This window comes from Crinia signifera, chromosome 8, assembly GCF_055691185.1.
Source record: "Crinia signifera chromosome 8, ASM5569118v1, whole genome shotgun sequence".
In the NCBI taxonomy this organism is placed as follows: domain Eukaryota; kingdom Metazoa; phylum Chordata; class Amphibia; order Anura; family Myobatrachidae; genus Crinia; species Crinia signifera.
This window is the reverse complement of record NC_139224.1, coordinates 81907981-81913980: the sequence shown is the minus strand read 5'-3', so window position 1 is coordinate 81913980 and position 6000 is coordinate 81907981.

The window sequence follows — 6000 nt, the reverse complement described above, 5'->3', positions numbered from 1 at the left end:
TGAGTGCTAGGGGAGTTCAGACTGGGGCGGCACCGGGAGGCCGGCGCCGCCATCTTGGATGTGGGCAAAATGCAGATTGGACGCCAGGTTAAAGGTTTCCTCCTTCTCTGCCCTAATTAACCAATGACAGCCGCCCACTATGTATTTAGGGGATCTGTCTTGGTGAACTGGTGTCAGTGCAAAGGTTTCCTAGCCTTGTGCAGTTGGAGACTCCTGGCTTACTCCTGTCTTCTGCAGCCTACTCTTCAGTCCTCCCTGTTTACTGACTCCAGGATCCCTGACCTCTCGCTGCCTTCCAGGGCATCACCTGTGGATCTCGTGGAGATTACCCGTGGGGCTCTTGCCTACTGTGGACCCTGCCGGCTTCTGTTGCACCGTCTTCCGGGATTTACAGCTCCTTAAAGTCATCCAGTCACAGTCCTCTCCATAAACTCCGGCTCCATCGTTCATTTCTTCCAGTGTGTTTTTCGTGAGTGATACAAGAATTATTGTATTTATTATTATTCTCCAAAGACTTTGCTCAGAGACAGTACTGGGACTTTTTCTTATTTGCCTTATGTCAAGCCATTATTGAATAAGAAGATTTGATTTCCTTTATGAACCCGTCTATAATAAAACCAGCTCGCTTTAACCCTAACTCGTCTGGTCCTAAAGTAATTCCTGTGCACCACACGATCCAAACTAGTCCTCCATCTGTGACAGTTTGCACTGACCCAATGGAATCGAGTGGTGGCCAGGGGTTACCAGCAGACCTTCTTCAAAGGATCGTATGACGTCTGGAACAATTAGAGTCTTCTCAACGGCAGGTGACTCAATTCCTGCAGACCCTTACACCCCCCCAGCCGGCAGCACCTGTCTCTCCAGCTGCATCCACAGCAGCCGCTCCTGCCTCTTCCGTGGCCGGGCCTCCGCCTGTGAGCACGTCAAGTCATCTTCATCTGCCCACACCTAATAAGTTCGATGGGTCACCAAAGGCCTGCAGAGGATTCCTTAACCAGTGCGACGTCCACTTCACCCTCCAGTCCTCCAGCTTCCCCACACCCAAATCACAAGTCGCCTACATTGTTTCCCTTCTGACCGGACCAGCCCTAGATTGGGTGTCACCTTTATGGGAGAGATCCGACCCATTGTTATCCGACTACTCAGGATTCATCTCCACATTTCGCCGAATCTTTGATGAGCCTGGGAGAGTATCGTCAGCAGCATCCGAAATCCTGAGGGTGCGCCAGGGTAACCGTCCCGTAAGTCAGTATGTAATACAATTTCAGACTCTGGCCTCTGAGCTAAGCTGGAATGAAGAGGCGCTCCTATCAGCCTTCTGGAACGGCCTGTCTGGTCGACTGAAGGACGAGCTCACTACCCGTGATACTCCCACCACCTTGGATGAGCTAATATCCCTCTGCAATAAGGTAGATCTACGGCTCCAAGAACGGCAGATGGAGAGAAGTCGATCAGATCTCCTCAGATTTCGTCCCTCCTCCAGTACACCGGCACCAAAACCAACCTTGTCTCCTGGCCTTCCGCCAGAGGAGCCCATGCAAGTAAACCGGTTCCGACTATCTCCTGAAGAGAGAGCTCGCCGAAGAAAGGAGAACCTGTGCCTGTATTGTGGGTCCCCGGCTCACTTAATCTCTTCCTGCCCTCGGCGGCCGGGAAACGATCTGTCCTAATCGGCAAAGGAGAGGCCAGGTTGGGAGTATTAAGTACCTCTCCTACTACATCAGAGTCCATAATCCCCGTCCAGCTCACACTTCCTGAAGGCACGGTTCCTGTAAAGGCACTACTTGACTCTGGGGCTGCGGGCAACTTCCTTTCGGCCAAATTTATTGCTCAGTATTCTCTTCCAGTTTTTCCCTTGGAACAACCATTATTCTTAACAGCAGTTGACGGCAGCCGGATTCCCCAGGGACAGATTACCCACCAAACGGGTCCGCTATCCCTTCAAATAGGACTTCTTCATAAAGAGACTACAGAATTTCTCGTTATTCCAAAATCTTCCCATGTCCTTGTATTAGGAATGCCATGGCTAATCAAGCATAATCCACGTATCCACTGGGGTACCATGGAGATCGAGTGCTGGGGTACCAATTGTTTTGCCTCCTGCCTTCCTCAAGTTTTGCCACTCCACCAGACCCGGTCAGATGACCCCATCGCTTCGTTGCCTCCACAGTATTCGTCTTTCAGAGATGTCTTTAGTAAGGGAGGCGCGGACGCTCTCCCCCCTCATCGCAGTTGGGACTGCCCCATCGAGCTAATTCCCGGGAAGACTCCTCCCAGGGGCCGTACCTACCCCTTATCCATTCCAGAGACTGAAGCGATGTCTACATATATCCGAGAGAACCTACAAAAAGGCTTCATTCGTCCTTCCACCTCTCCTGCCGGTGCGGGGTTCTTTTTTTGTAAAAAAAAAAGATGGCTCCTTACGGCCCTGCATCGACTACCGTGGGTTGAATGACATCACGATTAAAAATCGCTACCCCCTTCCTCTTATCACCGAGCTGTTCGACAAAGTCAAGGGGGCAGTAGTCTTCACCAAACTGGACCTACGCGGGGCCTACAACCTCATCCGGATCCGTTCGGGGGATGAATGGAAGACAGCCTTCAATACCCGTGACGGGCATTATGAATACCTGGTGATGCCCTTCGGGTTATGCAATGCGCCCGCTGTCTTCCAACAGTTTGTCAATGACATATTCCGGGATATGCTGTATCATTCGCTTGTAGTCTACCTCGACGACATCCTCATTTTTTCTTCTGATCTTTCTTCTCACCAACAGACGGTCAAGGAAGTCCTCTCTCGACTTCGAAAAAATCATCTTTTTTGCAAGCTTGAAAAATGTGTGTTCGAGGTGTCTACAATCCCTTTTTTAGGCCATATTCTTTCTAGCACAGGCATCGAGATGGACCCCATCAAAGTCAAAGCCGTCCAAGACTGGACCATGCCAACCACCCTGAAGGGAATTCAACGATTTTTAGGCTTCTCCAATTATTATCGTCGCTTCATTCGGGACTTCTCCTCCATTGCCGCTCCTCTCACAGCTCTCACTCGGAAAGGTGCAGATCCCGCTCACTGGCCTCCAGCCGCAGTTCAGTCTTTTCAACTTCTAAAGCATGCATTCACCACCGCACCCATTCTTCTTCAACCAGATACCACCAAGCCTTTTTTTTTAGAAGTCGATGCTTCCGCTGATGGAGTTGGAGCTATTCTTTCCCAGAGAGGGGAGAGTCAGGAACTTTCTCCATGTGCATACTTCTCTAAAAAATTCCTTCCCGCAGAAAGAAACTACCCAATTGGAGAGCAAGAACTTTTAGCTATTAAACTGGCCTTTGAGGAATGGCGGTATCTCCTTGAGGGAGCACAGCATCGAGTCACAGTATATTCTGATCATAAAAATCTCTCTTTTTTACGTAATGTACAGTGTCTTACCTCCCGACAGGCTCGCTGGTCTATGTTTTTTGAGCGCTTCAATTTTCAAATCATTTATCGCCCCGGAGCTCAAAACCAGAAGGCAGATGCGCTGTCCCGATCATTCGATTCCTCTACAGCAGATTCCCCTCGGTGTCAGGCAATACTAAACCCAACCGTCTTCGCCCAAACCAATGTCACCCCCATACCACCTCCGGGAAAGACTTTCGTTCCTGCAGAATTGCGAGAGAAGATCCTGACATGGGCTCACTCTATACGCCTCCGAGGTCATCCAGGTACTCAAAAGACACTTTCTTTTCTTCAGCGATCCTACTGGTGGCCATCCATGCGAGTAGACGTCTGCAATTACATCTCTTCTTGTCCTCAGTGTGCACAGCATAAAACATCCAGAACAGCTCCAACAGGTCCTCTGCGCCCACTACCCATTCCGAGACGTCCTTGGACACATCTGTCCATGGATTTCATTTCAGAGCTGCCACCTTCCAAGGGACATACAGTGATATGGGTGGTGGTCGATCGCTTTTCGAAAATGGCCCACTTCATTCCTCTAAAGTCGCTTCCATCGGCCCCAGTATTGGCCCAACTTTTTATTCTTCACATCTTCAAGTTACATGGTCTTCCTACAGAGATAGACCAATTCTGGAGGTCCTTGTGTTCTTCCCTACAAATCAAATTAAAGTTTTCTTCTGCCTACCACCCACAAACCAATGGACAGACTGAACGAGTCAATCAAGACTTGGAGGCCTTCCTCCGCTTGTACATCTCTTCTGCACAAGATGATTGGGTAGACCTGCTCCCATGGGCAGAATTTGCTCACAATGACTCTTACCATTCATCTACTGGAATCACCCCCTTCTTTACTGTCTTTGGTCAACATCCTCGTGCTCCGGAGTTCGCAAGTCTCCCTGCAGTAGAAGTTCCAGCTGCAGACTCCTTCCTACATCAGTCTTCAAAGATCTGGTCTGGCGTTCATCAGTCCCTTCGAAAGGCCTCTATCCGCTATAAAAAGTTTGCTGATAAGAGAAGGAAAGCAGCCCCTCGCTTAAAGGTCGGAGATCTAGTCTGGTTGTCCTCCCGTAACCTCCGGCTTCGATTACCTTCCATGAAACTGGCCCCGCGCTTCATTGGTCCCTTCCCGATTATCCGAGTCATCAATCCTGTAGCATATAAACTGAAATTACCATCTTCTATGAAGATCTCCAACTCTTTTCATGTTTCTCTTTTAAAGCCTCTACGACTGAATCCCTACCATCCTAAACCACCCAAGACACCCCCAGTCTCTACTGAGAAAGATGCGGAGTTTGAGGTAAAAAAGGTTCTGGACTGTCGCAGTCATCGAGGTCGTTTACAGTATCTAGTGGAATGGTCCGGATATGGTCCAGAGGAGAATTCCTGGGTTGACTCCATCGATCTACATGCTCCAAGCCTGGTCAGACAGTTCCTCCGGAAGAATCCTCTCAAGACTCGAAGGTACCTTGCTGGCACCCAAAAAGGGGGGGGGTACTGTCACGGTCGGCCGCAGCAGCACACGGCGGGTTCGATACTCATCCCTCCGTGCCCGCCGCCGCCTGTCCGTTCTGGGCCTCCGGAGCGGGTCTCTTGCTGGTTCCAGGTCTGTTGGGAAGTGTGGCTTACAGGGGCGGTTTCCTGTGAGTGCTAGGGGAGTTCAGACTGGGGCGGCACCGGGAGGCCGGCGCCGCCATCTTGGATGTGGGCAAAATGCAGATTGGACGCCAGGTTAAAGGTTTCCTCCTTCTCTGCCCTAATTAACCAATGACAGCCGCCCACTATGTATTTAGGGGATCTGTCTTGGTGAACTGGTGTCAGTGCAAAGGTTTCCTAGCCTTGTGCAGTTGGAGACTCCTGGCTTACTCCTGTCTTCTGCAGCCTACTCTTCAGTCCTCCCTGTTTACTGACTCCAGGATCCCTGACCTCTCGCTGCCTTCCAGGGCATCACCTGTGGATCTCGTGGAGATTACCCGTGGGGCTCTTGCCTACTGTGGACCCTGCCGGCTTCTGTTGCACCGTCTTCCGGGATTTACAGCTCCTTAAAGTCATCCAGTCACAGTCCTCTCCATAAACTCCGGCTCCATCGTTCATTTCTTCCAGTGTGTTTTTCGTGAGTGATACAAGAATTATTGTATTTATTATTATTCTCCAAAGACTTTGCTCAGAGACAGTATTGGGACTTTTTCTTATTTGCCTTATGTCAAGCCATTATTGAATAAGAAGATTTGATTTCCTTTATGAACCCGTCTATAATAAAACCAGCTCGCTTTAACCCTAACTCGTCTGGTCCTAAAGTAATTCCTGTGCACCACACGATCCAAACTAGTCCTCCATCTGTGACACTGTGTTTGAAAAATGAAAGTTAAGAGCTGATTGGCTGGCTGTTTATCACTCTCCATTTTATCACTTTTCAAGACTTAGTACATCTGGCCCCAAGTCTGAAAGGGATTACATGAAAAAAGACAGAAGGATTTGCAAAAGCCTACTGTACATCCACAGGAGATCTGTGGTTAGTTTTAAAGATGAACTCCCTTCCCTGCTAAGTTCCCTTTCTCTGCTCTCCT